Below are 16698 nucleotides of genomic sequence, written 5' to 3' on the forward strand. Positions count from 1 at the left end.
GAAGCTCAAAGACTATTCAACCTGCTTACTGAACATCCTAGCGTCCCCCTGACCTCCAACAGCTTTCTTACCCCACTAAAGCCAACCTCAGACTGAACAGGTCATCCAGCCGGACATCGCAACCTCCACCTCCCGATCACATTCCCCCTATCACAAGTCTACCAGCCAACCCCACGCCACAAACACGTATTTCCCAGAATAAACCACATACCAGTGCCCTTATAAACATCAGATACCTGGGCTCTGTGAGAGACCTTAAGTTGTCTCCCTAGCTAGTCTCCGGGGCTTTGTCATCCAGGTGTCCAGGACACGGCCATTGCTATTGGATCTAGTTGCTGGGGGTGGACCAGTGAGGGAGGATCACCTGGATGGGAGGTTATCGGGGAGTGAGAGTGGGTCACCGATGGGTGAGACATGGTATCCCCCTTCTTTCAATTACTTTTCCCCATTCTACCACATAGGACATTCAAAACAACCACTCTCCCCTTTTCCAACACAAACACTTTCACAAAACACAGCAGAGAACAGACTAACACCAGAGTTGTTTACCTGACATGTCCCAATACAATGGTCAGGCCAAGTCAGGCAATTGATCAGAATCACACACACCTGGCGGCCCTTTCCTTTCCCCACAGGGATAAAAGGTGGAGCCAGAGAGCACAGTACGGGCACGGCAGACAGCACAACAAGATGGCTAAGCAGACGTGGCACTTCAAACAAAGGAGAAATGCAGTAGGAATCGTGAGGGTGGCGAGGAGAGAAGTGACCTTGACTTTTTTCCCAGACCTGAGGAACCTTCAAGGCAGAAAGCCGAAGACCACGAACAATAGCACAATTGTCTTGCAGCAGATGTCAACGGTACACGGCGTAAGCCTATGCCGATAAGCAGGAGCAAGGAAAGATCCTGCGACCGTGGTACCTGCCTTGACTCCAATGCAGAGTAAAGCCAAGCGATTCAACACAGTCGAGGGGAGAACCGACAAGAACGTGGCTGTGTTGATTGAGAATCGCAAAATGGCAAATTTGAACCGATTTCAATGAACTCTGAAAGAATGGTAACAAGTGTTAAAGGGGAGACCAGCTGCAGAGGGAAATCGGCACCACATGGGTGCTAACGCAGGAGACTTTGGTCGATCCCTGTGTGAGCAAAGCTACGGGTACCAAAAGGCCCTAGGAGAGTCGCTGAAAGAGGTCAAAGTGGTCATACAGGAGGTCTAGTAAAATCCCCATACAATCGAAAGACTTTTATCTACAAATTGAGTGCAAGCAAGGGAAGTGAATCCTGTAACCATTTGTGACTGTTTGTTTTGTATTATTTGTAAGGTCTGGCAATAGGATTTTTAGTATAGGCCCTTTAATTTTGACACAACACCACTCTGACTGCCTTATTTTCATTTGATGGTCGACACTTACTTCATCTTAGATTTAGGTTTAGTTTAGGCATTTTTCCACCCTGCAACTAATGTTCAATAAACAACCTTGAACTGTGATCACTTGTGTCTGTCTTTTCTATTGCCACCATGAGTTCCTCACAGCGCTCACGCTATTGAAGCCGATGACCTCATCATTGACAACCAAATCGACCTACTAGTCATTACAGAATCCTGGCTACATAGTGCCACTGGCCCTATGCTCGGACTAGCTATCCCTCCCAATTATTTGATCCACAGAATCCACCGTGCTAAGCCATCAGTGGAGGAGTTGCAGTAATCTACAAATCTGACCTCCAGATCCACTCCCTGCCTTTACCACCCATGGAGGGATACATAACACTATTACTTAAGCTTGTGACCAGCCCCAGATATCCGTCACCATCCTCCTGCTCTACCGAGAACCTAACACTTTCAATTCTGCTGATTACGAAATCCCCCTTATCATAACACCCTTCCTTAAACCAGGAAGCATTTTCAATCTAGGATTCAATGACCCAACTGATCATAAAGCTACCACTGTGGTCTAAGCCCTCTATGAAAGGAACTTCTCACAACTTATCCCTGCTCCCACACATGTGAAAGGACACACCCTTGACTGGATACCTACCTCCAATTCGACCATTGACATATCTCTCATCAGCCCAGTCCTGTGGTCTGACCAGCACCTGATTGAATTTAAATAACACCATTTGAAACCGAGAGCAAATCCAGAACTCCACCTAGCCATATTCTAGTGAGAAGCACACATAATCTCACTAATGGCATACTGAAACCCACCTCAGCCCCCCTCATTGAGACACGAACACTGAACTGCAAGATCCCTGCGGCTCTAGCAAACCACTACCATGCTAGCCTCCTAGTCATGCTAGACCAACACGTGGCCTTAAAGAACGAATCCCTGAGACCATTTAAACATACTAACATTTGGTTCACTGATGAAATTAATCGTGCCCCATAGACAGAAGAGAGTCATTGAACCTCTCCATAAGAAACATCCCACCCCCAAGAATGTCTCTCTCCTCGCCTCCTCCTCTAAGACCTATAAGGATGTCATTTTCATGACCAAAGTTGCCTCAATGACAACAGAATCAGCATGGCAAGCTCCAATACCAAGGAACTCTTCACCCTCATATGCAAACTAGAAAATCCAAGTGCACCACCCACACTAGTCCAACTTAACAGTGCATGGTGCACCATTTACAAGTTATCCTAACCACAAAAATCAATCTACTTTGTAACAGAATAACAATTAAGAAAGCCCTGCTAGCATCCAAACCTACGCACCAGTCACTAACAGCCCTGTCCAATCCTATACCTCCCACCAGGAGCCATTTCCTAGCTTCTACTTTCACCCAGTATCCCACAAGTTTGTTTAGAAGACTATGCGGCCCTCAAACCCTGAAACTGCAAAGGAGATACTTGCCCTGCCAATAGCATTAGGCTCTGTGCCGCCAGCCTCACCCACTTCATAGCGGAATTTGTCAACTCCTCAGTCAACTCCTGTGAATTACCCACTACTATCAAAGCAGCCTGGATCACTCCCCTACTAAAAACACTGGACCCGACTATACTGGTTTGGGGTGTTTGATTGTGTTAGAATTGATCGCTGCAAACTGTTCAAACAAAAACAGCCCGCATGTGATCAATTCTCATATGATCAATCACAACCACCCACACCCCTCAGCACCCACCCCCTTCCCTACTTACCTGTTCGCTTGCCGCCTGGTCCACTTCAGCCCTGCTGCTTCAGATCCGTCCCTCTAACGCGGGTTGGAACTGACGCCGCAGGGTCCATTTTTCTTTTTTGCCGGTCCCCGCCTCCAATATTGAGGAAACAGGGTACACCCCTGCAATCCCCTAAGGCTATAACATACCAATCATAGGGAGCGGGGGACACCCCTGCAACCCTTGCTCCATATGTTCAGTATGTATTAGCCAAATTGTTTGTTTTTATTCGGTCGAATGGTGCAGGCTAAATTCAGTCAAATGTACCATTCGGCCAAATAAAAACAAACAAATATATTAATACCAGTATACCTACTATTTACAGACCTATCACTACAGTTCACTTCCTGATCAAACTCTTAGACTGCATTGCTATTTACAATGCCAGTAATTCCTTGAACAGCACTCACTCCTCAGCATCAAACATTCTGGGTTCCAGCCAAAATACAACACTGAAACAGTCCATATCTATCTCAAAATGCAACTTGGCAGTATCAGAGACAAGTGTAATGCTGCTATCCTCCTCTTCTTAAATCTCTCAGCTGCATTTGATCTCGTGGACCATGACCTACTCTGTCATAACCTCCTTGGGACCTTCCACTTCTCTCCTGAAACAGGACGCTGGATTAAATCCTCCCTAATTGATCGTACTTCCAGAGTCTTCATTGATAACCATTCCACTGACCCTACCCCTGTCCCTCTTGGTGTCCTGCAAGGATCCTGCCTTTCCCTGACTCTCTATAACACCGATACCAAACCCCTCACTCAATACTCTAGGCATCACTTACACTACCTTTGCGGATGACACGCACATTCTCATGCCCCTTTCCTGCAATTACGCCAATGACTCCAATACCATTTTTTAAGTCTTCTGTACCATTCAATCATGGATGGCCACTCACAAGCTCTGCCTCAAAGATGAGACGAGCAAGTTATTTATTCATTGTAGGCTCACCCGCTCAGCTAAAATCCCTCAACCCATCTTTCGATGCCTTCACCATTGATGGTTCCACTATCCCCATACTCAAACATGCCAAAACCCCAGGGGTCTATCTTGACATAGAACTAACCATGACAAGGCATGTCAACGCTTTGGCATCCTCTACCTCTCACACTGCCAAACTCATCTCATTAAGCAGAAAATTCCTGAGCCCAAAAACTGCCTCATGCTATCTAGAGCCATCACCCTGTGCAAACTAGACTACTGAAATGCCCTGTTCAAAGGCACTTCCATAGCTAACCTAGCTAATCTACAGCTGCCCCAAAATAAAACCCAATAGGCGGCATTGGGCATCCAAAAATCATACCACATCTCTGACACCTGCAAAAAGTATACTGGCTGCCAATAAAAAGCTCAGATTTACTTCAAAACACTGATGATAGCACACTGTTGCATCTACAATTAAGATCTCAATTATCTTAACCACTGCATCACAAAGAAACAGCACTACACCACTCCTCCAACCAGCTCACTCTAGCCGTCACTCGCTACAAACTTGATAGAGCAGGACGGATGTGTTTCAGCTCCAGGGTCGTCGCCCTGTGGAACTCCCTACCTCCCCATCTAAGAACCGAGCCCTCCTACTCAACATTCAAGAAAGTGTTGAAAACATGGTTCTTCAATAAGTATGACTGACACCATAATTATGAACTGTCTATTGTACATTTTAAGCTTTATCATGTTACTACTCTGTGCAAACGCTGTGATACCTACAGGTATGGGCGTTACAGAAATGTTAAAAGTAATACATTGGGATCTATTGCTTTTACAACTGCATGAAAAGCGTGGGCAGGCTGGTACTTGAAAAATCCTGTTCTGTTGGAATGTGACAAGTCTTCCCAGATAGAAAACATGCTTTCCTAGAATTTAATGAAAATGGTCTGTTTTTGGTCAAACTCATTACCAGATAGCTGCATACTGAAACTCTGATTGGGGAAATGAGTCAGTAGAACCAAGGGAGCATTTCCAACATTAAGTGGAGGTGTAAAAGTAAGGTGTTTTTCTTTGATGTCCTCCTTTAATGATTTGCCCTATTTTCCTGCTAGTCCAAACCATATGATGGCAACAAATCAAAGTTTGCATCTCTGCTTTGCTTTCCTGCTCTGTCTTGAAGGAGCACAATGTTTTACATGCTCTGACAGCAAGAGGGAAGTCACACTCAGGTGGTAATTAGTAGATACTATTTCATGTAGGCAGGCAAGGGAGAGGACCGAGTTAGAATAGCAAAGGTGAGTAGTTGCAGTCAAGGAAGGATCCCACCTTCTTAAAATCTCCCAGGCTCCCACACTTCCTGTGCGCTCTTCCCACTTCCTGCAGAGAAAGTACTCTGGGGTCAACATCACCAGAAAAAGACCCTTATAGAAGGCTGAAACAACAGGTTTTGTTTTACGTCTCTCCCATATTAAGAAGATAGAGGGAGTCATTTTATAAAATAAAATCCTACAGTGCGCTGCAGGGGCGTAGTGAATATTTGCACTGAAGTGCAAAAGATTCCTGTCTGCGCAATATCGAGAATTTGTGTTTGGGATTGCAAAAGAAAGCTGTAAAAACGGGTGACATCACATTTACACTCTTTATTACACTTCTGAATGCAAATGAGTGTACATGCTTGCCACTATGCATGCTCGTGACGGGCATTCACAGTTGAATCCATTGTAATCTACCTGATTTTGGCATGAAAAGAATTTCATGCTGGCAGTGAACCTTGTGAATTTCATATGCATAGCGGGAAAGAGAGAAGACATGTAATGTTTGTCCCATCCCCTAACTTCGACCGGTAAATCATGTAAAATGTCCCTGACTGGTTAAATATGTCCTAAAACAGTGGTGGTAATCTTTACTGCAATGCTTTGACTGTCCGATGGTTTGAAAAACTGCGCCCAATATATTATGATCCCTTTTATTTCTGGAAAAGTCCCCACCAATTCTGCAATGTTAATTGAGTGGGGCTTGGATCTCCGAAGGGCACCAAGTATAGATGAAAGGTATATTGCATCTCATAAAAATGGAAAGTAATGACAATCATTTGTCACAAATGAAAACTAAATGTTTTTGATGGGAGTGGGGTATTGATCTTTTTTGGTCTGAAACAAATGTTTGTTTCAAACTGTGTAGTATGTGGTGTAGAAGTAATAACCATCCTGGACAAATAACTTTATCTCTTTCCTCAGTCAACAGATCAGTGACAATTTTGAAAGCATAAAGCAATGAGCATTTTGTGTTTTAGTTGTGCCTAGAAGAGTTTAGGGGCTTTAAAGTATTTTGTCTTACCTGTAAGCTCGCTTAGACTCAGCAAGATTTGTAGTTACTATGGGAACACTAAGGGCCTAATTTACAAAACATGTTGTGCCGCGTAAAGTGACTTTGCACCATAAAAGTACACTTTGTGGCATGCAAAAATCAATTTTGGATTCACAGATTGGACTTTGCGCTGGCCTTCTCACTTTGCGCTGTGCAGGAGCACTTTGCGCGACACAGAATGCAACGGTCGGGAAGGCCTCGAGCAAAGAACTAAATAGGGAGCAGAACATTTAAAATCTTCATTCACGGTGGGAAAGAAGGAATAACATGGGCGTGGTGACAACAAACACCCTATTCAGAGATGCTATTGCACAATTGTTTGGAGTTCAAAGGAGAACGCACATCTTGCAATCTTACCACCAACCGTTACTCGTTGCAAAGCACAAAGTGCAATGAAAGCAGACTATTAAAAGCACAATGCAACCCCAATGAACATAGATTGCCACAATAGCAGATCCTCCATTACTACCACTTATACTATTAGGTAGAAAGAGGCGAAGGAGGAGGAGGAGGCACAACATATTCCATCCACAAAAAACATTATTCAGGATGCCAGATGATGAGGTGCATGGAAGATACTGATACCCTTACCATGTCATCCTAGACCTGGTCAGAGAGTGGGAGAATACCCTTGTATCGCCCACCATGTGCTCACAGGCTGTGACATCGCAGCTCAAAGTGCTATCAGCTCTACATTTCCTGGCCACAGGATCATTTCAACACACCACAGCCATTATGAGGGGTTTACCACAGCCAACAGAACCAAGGTGCCTCCACCAGTTTGTGCGCTGCATCCTTGCAGCTATGCATAGGCACATTCATATGCCATGCACACTGCAGGCAAATCAGAGAGTGTGCCAGGAATTCTATGCATTTGCACAATTTCCATGGGTATTGGGAGCCATCGACTGAACCCATGTAGAACCCCCCCCCGAGAGACACCCAACACATATACAAAACGGGAAACATTGCCATTCCATCAATGTGGTTGTTGTCAAGGACACATCATGCATGTGAATGTCAATTACCCATGATGCACGCATGACAGCTACATCTTCTACCATTCTCACATATACCATGCTCTTGCATCAGGAACCTTTGGAAACACCTGGCTGGTGGGTAAGTATCAACTATCACGCACACACAAGCAGTCACATGACACACATAAACAAAAGGAATGGCAGCACATGCCATTAACAACCACTTAATTTGAGGGGACAGTGCCTACCGGCTCCCACCATTCCTTTTGACACCCATCAGGAATCCAGCCACTCCAAGTGAGCCACACTGCAAAGTCGCATCATATAGCCACTAGGGGCATAGTGGAGCGCACATTCAGAGTGCTAAAGTTACACTTCCGCTACCTTAGCCACTCAGGTGTGGTATTGCTATATGCACCCCTTTTAGTATCCAAAATCATTGTGTCATGTTTTGTTTTGCATAATATTGCCACATTTTGTGTTATAGCAGTAGAGGTGCGGAGGGGCTTCCACCCTGACCCACAGCCACAACCCATTCCTTTAGCACAGGGACAGAACACATGCAACCAGGTAGTACAAAACTACTTCACATGAATAGCAACCCCTGTGGAACACACACACTGAAGCCACATCCCTGATGGCCTTCAATGATGCAATCAGGCGAATACAGATTGCCCGTAACAGCGCCTGAGAATGTACCTCTCAGACAGCCAAACTGTGCATGCCCCACAACGCGTAAAGTACAATGCCACTTCATCGACATCCATCATATGAAGTGAACAATCCAATGCCATAGTAATTTCAAGTGGAATAAAAAGTTACCATGTCATAGGCACAAAATGCAAGACATGATGTGCCGCCCTGAGTGGCATGCATCAAGTGCAAAAAGGACTCACCTGACTGCCATTGTGATGATGTGTCCCTCCTCACAATTCCCTCTGGTCCTACCCACATCCACACAACACTGCCATCTATGTGCTCCTGCAAAGGGGAAAATTAACAGCTAACCACCCACCCCCTCCACATGCATGTCTCTGATACTCTCAACATGTACCCCATACAATCATGAGGATGCACTCCAGTAGTACCGGAAAGCAACCTAGCAAACCACAGGACACACAAACAGAAATAACAAAGGTATGCTGACACAGCCCTCTCCATCAATCAGTACACATTAGCAACATTACTTACACATGACAAAGGAGAAGGACATTCCGGCCCCCGACATCTGCACATCACAAGCAATGAACCGCATACTACACACATCACACACATGCATACTTGTCAAATGGAACATCTATCTATGTGGATTGTGATAGTCAGGTGTTTTGCATGCCCATGCAAAATGGACAGTGGTGGATTGAGAACCAAAAGATGCCATGGAAATGATACACAAAGTGACCATATATAACACTTCTACTACACGTCCAACCCTATTCCATGAAAACAATTGGAAAAAACGTACAAAAGAGACTTAGGGTGCAGGGGCCTACCATGAATTTACTGGAGTTCCCAATAGGCCAGCCCAACCTGGGGCATGAATCATGAATTGTCTACTGGATATGACACATGCAAGGCTGACATGACAGGAGTGCAAATGTAATGGCACACAAAAAATGAAGCTACTGCATCATCTCTCACCAAAACATGTGCAAAGGTTCATCCTGCGGAGTCTGACTCCAAGCAGCAAGTCTTTGATGTGCAACCAGTAATCCAAATTACATGCATAGCTGACCAAGGAGACACACAATTATCTAGGACAACTCACATCTTCATTGACAGTGATCATGGTCCATAGTCCAATCATCATTATGCCAGAATTGCGGTGCACATGTCACCAGAAATGAACATCTATGACACTGCACAACCTTACCTGGTGGTACAGCTGGGGTGCTTTGAATCCCTCACCCCCTCCACCTAATACTGGGCCTTCACATTGGTGCTAAGAGTGCCCATGTCCAGCAGAGGGAATGGGGAATTGGGTGCAATTAGAGTCCTGCTGTGGCCTCTCTGGGTGTGTGGGCACTGGATGAGGCAACATAACTACAATAAGATTGGACACATGTTTGGACCAGCTAAAGACGTCTATCTGACTGACTTAACATATACACATCATGGAAGAATGGAATGCTCACCGGCATGTGGGAGGCTGTAGCATTCCAAAGCACCACATCAGTTCACTCAACTAAGCATGGTCACATGTGCAGTCCCACAGTCCAAAATTGTGCCCACTACCATGTGCAGTTGACTCGCTGCCATCAAGAGCACAATGGCGCTAAAATGAGGATACACACATTTTTCAGTCTATCCTGGACAAGGCCAAAAATAAAGTATACAGTCCACCCAGGACAGGGGTAAAAAACAAATACATTCCACATTGGACTGGGTAAAAAAGAATTGCATAAAAACATGTCCACCATGGAAGGGTGGTGCTAAAAGATAAAATACACACTCCTTCCACAAGCGCATGGACACCAGGGTGATTGAAGAAGGGTTGCTGGAGGCAAGTGGATACAGGTGTGTGGGTACCTGCCCAATGGCATCACCTGCATGGATCAACTGGAAGCCCATCCGATGGTGGATCCTGTGATGGTGCACTGTGACCATTCCATGCCAAGTCCTGGTCCTCATTGGCTATGTCCACTCGTGAGAAGGATGCATGGATGAGGACCCCAATATCTACAAGGTCCTGGTGATGGATGTGGCAAATGTCCAAAGAGTCATCATGCACTGTGACCCTTGATGACTCCAACTGCACATTGAGAGATTATCTGAAGGAATCCATCTGTTTGCAGAGGTTGTCCCTTGTGGAAAACATTTCATCATGTAAAGATTACTTCAAGGAATCTGTGTCTTGACAGTGAGACTTCCTTATGGCCAACTACGCCTGAAGGCATTTACTTTGGGATTCCATGTGTTCATGGTGGGATTCCCTTGACGCCAACATCTCCACATGCAGTGTTTCCCTCAAGGTGTTGGACTTTTGCCACCGGTGGTCCCTTTTGGCCATCAACACATCATGCAGTGATTGTCTCAAAGCTGAAACATCATCGTAAATCACCTGCCTCAGTTGTTGCATGTCCCCTTTCCTCTCCTGACACAATAGGAAGAGTTCAGCAGTGTGTGCAGCATTTGAGGAGATGACATTTTCTGCCAGGTAATGGATGTCCCTGGCCATCCCCTGCAGGACCTCGCCTCTTTGGGCACTTGCACTCATCAACTGCTCCTCCCACTCTGAGTATTTGGCCTGCACACGTCCCCCACGTGTTCGGGGCCTACCAAGTCAGGATGCCAAAGCACAAGCTTGTCACAGTGAGTGCACTGTCATTGGCTGGCGGTCAACAACCCTCCAACTGACACCAGCCTCTGCTTCTGGCCTCATGATGGGTGAAAGCAAACTTCCATACATTGAAGCCACCATTGATGCAGGGCTTCCCACTGCCAGCCCAGGGTCTCTGGCTCTCCTCCTCTGACTCAGAATTCTCAAGGAACTCAAGGAGCTCCATGGAATCCAGACTACACGGTGGTGTATGCTCCATCATGTCCCTCAGTATGCCCTCCACATCAGATTCGGCAGCATTTTGTGAAGAGGCAGCATTCCTGTTGATGAGGGACTGCAACACGAGGGGACTCTCACCACGCACAGCACCCCAGGCTACACTGGTGGATGGTTGTGCCACATTTGCCTCCTCCTTCTCCTCCTCCACCTCCTTATCATCTGCGTCCTAACCTGCACAAAGTCAGACAAAAATATTCAGAGGCCTGCCTATCCGGCTGAACATGCATATGTGAATTCACATACATACAGACACAATAGGGCCAGACACACATACATCACACATTGAAAATGGGCACCCTGAAATATGTAAGGCACAGATGACTGATATTCAATGATCAGTGCAGTCATGTTGGTACGTATAAGGTCTTGCGTCAAGCCACAAATTGAAGGAGTAGGCAACTTATAATACATACAGACATGTATGAGAGTGGGAGGCCAAACAGTAGATGGATGGAGGTCCATGACTCATTTTTGAACCAATCTCTTATTTAACCATGCCTACTTGCAGCATTTATTTATTGGTAACTTATTAGGCACTTGTACAATTAGAAACACTGTTTCAAAGCGCCCACAGGGCAAACGGGATGGGAACAGACGAGGTAGACAATGAATTATAGTAAGAAAAAATAATTGCATTATTCGTACAAACAAATATTGAGAATTGAGGAAAGGCGAGACAAACCTACTATGCCTTGTGAGTGTTCAGAGCGTTCAACTGCAGAGGGGGAGAGCGGTGAGGGATAAGGTGCTTTAATGTTCAAGGAGAAGTCCTCACAGTAAGTGCTGAGTGGAGGAGAACATAAGTGCAACCATCAATGAGTCTGTGAGCAAGTAAGTGTAGTAGAAGGAAGACAGTGGCTGAGATGAGAGAAGTGGGGGGTCAAGGCCCCAAGGACACAGAAGGAATCTTCACATCAGTCATGCTTCTGTGGGATTAGCAGGGAAGAGAGGAGGAGAAGGAGTAGGTAAAGAGAAAGGTGTTGAGGATTTTTTGAAACTTAAGGAGGTCCTGCTCAAGACGCAGAGGGAGAGGGAGACTGTTTCACAGGAGGAAGCCAGCCGAGGAAAGTGATCGCCAACCAGCTCTCCATTTGGCAAAATGCTTAACACGCAGGGAGTTGGTGCCGGAGAAACAGAGGAGCCTAGAAGGAGAGTATTTGGACAGGAGGCGTTGAAGATAAAGTGGTCCCTGATTCCAGATAGCTTCTCTATGATATAGAGGGATTTGAATGTAATCCGTGCTGAGGCCGGGAGCCAGTGAAGGCTTTGTAGGGCAGGAGAGATGCAGTCCCTGGGCTTGAGGCAAAAGATACATCTTGCTGCTCTATTCTGGCTAAGCTGCAGGGGTCGCAGAGTGGAGGAAGGAAGATTAAGGAGGATGCTATTGCAGTAGTTTAGCCTGCAGAGAACCAGAGCATGGGTAACATTGAGTCTCTGGGGGAAAGTGAGAAAGGGTAGAGTCCCTTTGAGAAGGAAGAGCTGAAAGTGTGATAGTGGGAGCATGTAGAAGTGTGATATTTACTCCTGCTGACCAAACCTGCTTACAGGCATTAGTGTTGCCAACATCCACATCATCCCCTATGCCACATTGCCCAAGACCAGATTTGGGGATACCCCCGCTGACATGCATCACAAATATGTGTAAGGAGAGTGTAACATGGATATGACCAGTGTGCACTTGCATGACCACTGAACAATTGACACTCCAAAAGAGGAATTGACATGACTCAAAACCTTGGTCCGTTGCATGAGGTCCCCCATCATCTTGTGAACCTCTTCCACAGTGCACCTCTCCACACTACATGCATTGATATGATCTGCAGCCTCATGCCACATATTCCTCTGCTGGGTCACAGGAAGGGTAAGACCAGCCCAAGAGTACAGGCTATCATGGTGTCCATCGACCTAATCAGTGAGGATTGTCAGCTCCTCATCTGTAAAGCATGTCTTCAATGGAAGCCCCTTCTCCTTTACCTTTGTCTCTTTGTGGTGTGCTGCTTTTTCCTGCTCTTGCTCTACAGGCTTGCTCCTCCTGCCCCAATTGGGCCTTGTGGGTACAGGGGCACCTGTAGGCTCACCACCAGGTTGAGCAAATGGACCCTTATTCTGCCCTCTACCCCATCCTCATCCAGTATGCAGAACCCTCCCAATCATGGTGCAAGAGGGGTTCACAGCAATGTACCAACAAATCTTGGTGCAAATGACACATTTCAACCCCTAAATATCACTGCCTCCACGCACACCAGGAAATGCGTATTTGTTACGCTCACCTGGCTCCCACAGAGGCATCGATCTGAACTGGACAGCTGCGGTCTCCACCAACGTGACGCGTAGAGCCGAGATGACAGACTGGACTGGCCCATCTAGCTTCGTTTGCTTGGCCCGTAGGAATATTCTTCTGCAATTGGAGAAAGGGAATTAACCACCCGTGGAGTTGAGCTTAAAACCCCCCACCCCCGCTTTTCTCCCCACAGATCACTTTTGATGTCCCCTCTTATAGTCTCACCTGATGGTTTGAAAAGATGAGCTCTCCATCCTGCATTGAGCGCAGGGGCGCGTTGATAACCAGTTGCTTCACTGGCTCGAAGGAATTGGTGAGTTCCAGAACAATATTGACTCCGAGATTCCCGGCAAGACGCCGTAAGTATGTAGTTCGTAAGAGTTCAAATGCCTGACTTTCACTCTTGTCCGATTCCTTGTAGGTTGCAGCTTGACCCTAGTGGAGAGTTCCTCGTGGCAACCGGTAATATTCTGGTAAGGATTTGTATTTTCCAACACAGTTCGATAAAATAATGTCAATATGTAACCTGTTGCTTTCTCCCTTATTCAGGCGCTGAGAGAAAGTATGAAGTCTCGGGGAATAATACCTCCGGCGGTAAAGTCAGGTAAGTCTATTGTGGTGAGGAGGGTTCCCCTTGTTAGTTCCTTTGTTTCACCTTGCTGTCCTTTTGTTTCCCCTTAGGGGCCGAGGTTCGGCGAAGATGCAGTGGAAGCTGCGCCGACCCGTGAAGAGGAATAGTACCCCCGGTGGTAAAATCAGGTAAGCCTATGGGGGGTAACTAATATTCCTCTGTGTATTCCCTTGGCTCTCCTTGCTGTTCTTGTCTTCTCCTTAGGTGCCGGAGTGCGGCGGGAACATGCAGGAGGATGTGGTGGAATGCGAAGATGGTGCGAAGGCTGGTGAGTTCAGCGCGGCGCTGCAGCAGGCGAGGCGACGTGCATAAAATAACTTCTTTCTTCCAGCTCGAAGGCGCGATGGATTGGGAATTCAGGTAAGGATCAAAGGTATTGCTCTTGTTCTAACCTTTTCTCCTTCTTTCTCCCTTTTTCTAGGAGCTCCAAACTTGAGGCGGGCGTGGCAGAAGACTGGAGGCAGACTTGCAGGCACGGTGAGCGTTACGCTGCTGGATGCAGAATACCGCGAAGCATGTGCTGCTCTTCGGGCGTGTTTTAAATAGCCTCCAAAGTAGTCCCAGGTAAGTATTCCTCCCCAGCCCCACCCGAGTAAAAAAATAGTCCCTAGGTAAAGTAGTCCCTTCCAAGCCTCTTTTGGCTTGGGGTTCTTGCAGCATGGTCTGCATCAGGTAAGTTTGCAGCATGGTCTGCATCAGGTAAGTTTTAATCTATGAGCCTGGCGCCATAGGCGCCAGGACTGACTCTCCATATGAGCCTGGCACCATAGATGCCAGGACTGCACCCAAATAGCCCCTAGCAGGGGTTGTTGGGCTTGCTTGGGATAACTTGATGCCTGCTTCCGAGGTTGCTGGACTTGGTCTGGGTCCCCAGGGGTAGGCATCAAGACAGTATTGGAGCTCAAAAATATCATGGCCTCCACACAAGTCAGGATATGCATGTAACACCACCTTTATGTCTCCGCCTCCAAACACACAAAGGATGGCACATCATATACAGCGTTATACATGTAAGCATGATGTGTGTGGTATGTAAAATTCACGCATTGCCTCCTTCCTCTGATTATCACACTGCTGCCTCTTGCATGAATGGGAGACACCTGTTCCTTCATGCTACTCCTGCCTTGTGTTATATCCCACCTCATACGGCCATATTTTGCCTCCAAACCTAAACATCTACTGCTGCCTGATAGTATGTCACTGGCTGCTGACCATTAGCACTGCCTTGGAATGCCTGGTATTCCCTCCTGTCCTGTTCTCCTGTGGCTCACCTGTCAGGCTTTGTGACCACCTCATCTGCCATATTAGGACTTCAGCACCTCAGAACCACCACCACAGTTCCTCAGCACACAATGGTAGGGCCTAGCTTCACCCCACCAACCTTAAGGGGAGCCATGTCTGAAACATTGACTAGTACCCCCAGGGCGAGGCTGAGGGCTGTCAACTTAATTGCTGCAGAAGTTGGAATCCTGGGTGAGCAGGTCCTGGCCCATTATTATACCTCTTCAATCCTCAGAAGCAGCTTGTGATGCCTCATGCTGACAGTGGCAGTATGCAATGGCACACATCTGTGAAGTGGAAAGGTGTAGGGATGAGCACTGCCAGATCTTGGTGACAAAGAATACTTGTGTGCATGCAATGTGAGATGCTGACAGCATGGCCTCAAACGGGACAAGTTGCCAGACTGAGATGTTGCGGGCATGTGAAGTACATGTATGCGCACCTCGTCTATGTGTTGTTCAATTGTGTATGATGATTGCATCATCCCCACACAGCAGCTCAGTCTGACACATGTGTATGGATGTGTGGTAATGGCAATTTTGTGGAACGACGTTGTGGTCTGTCAGAGAGCCAAATGAGAAACAATGCATGGCATGTCAACATGGCATTTGTTGGGAGCGACGGATCCACAGCAATAGGTTAATTTCGCTAGATGTGGTTATTTGTCGATGTGCCTATGGTGCTACAGACACATGTGCCTAGGTGCCCTATCCATGGCCATGCCTGCATGATAAACTTGGGTCACTGAATCATTGGTATTTTGATGTGCGATGATTTGTTGCCATGTGTATGTGACCGCACATCTATGTGCTAGGTTCACATGTGCATGTCTCGTTATTGTGACTTGTCAATTTGCTTAATTTGTGAGACTGTATTCCTTCTAATTTCAGGGCACAGGCCTATGTGTGTGTGAGGGTGTTGATTTTTGAGTCATGCTGTCTTTGTGCTACTGTTACTATTGAGGAGACTACAAATGCATTGGCATTGATGATTGATACCTAAGTTCTTTATTCCCTTTTCCACAGTTGCTGCTGGAGGAGGGGGTATAAGATGTGCTGTGGAGCTTCAACCCAGGGATAAGGCCTCAAGACCCAGGTGCAGACCCCGGCCACGTCAAGTTGTTTCCACCTCTTCTGAGGGAGAAATGGCTGGGGGAGAGTCTACCCACATTCACTGCTGGCTGCCTCCACCCAGACAGACAAATGTGGCCACCCAAAATATGGTTCGGACCTTGCTGATGGGTGGCTTGAGGTGGCAATCTACTATGCATGATGCTGTGCAAACAACTTGTGAGCTGCTTGTAGAGCATCACATGCAGAAGGACCACTTCTTGCTACACTGGCAGCAGCACTTCTTTCCAGTGGTCTCTCTGGACAGGTGACTGCAATAGTCCCCTCCGCCTCCTCCTCCTCATCTGTGTGCTAGTCATCCTCAACTGACCCCTCCATGTCATCTACTACCATGGTCTCCTGTTCAGCTGTCCCACTAGTGCCCAGTGCAGATGTGC

Source organism: Ambystoma mexicanum, chromosome 1p (genome assembly GCF_040938575.1).
Source record: "Ambystoma mexicanum isolate Mex_15411 chromosome 1p, UKY_AmexF1_1, whole genome shotgun sequence".
Taxonomy (NCBI): domain Eukaryota; kingdom Metazoa; phylum Chordata; class Amphibia; order Caudata; family Ambystomatidae; genus Ambystoma; species Ambystoma mexicanum.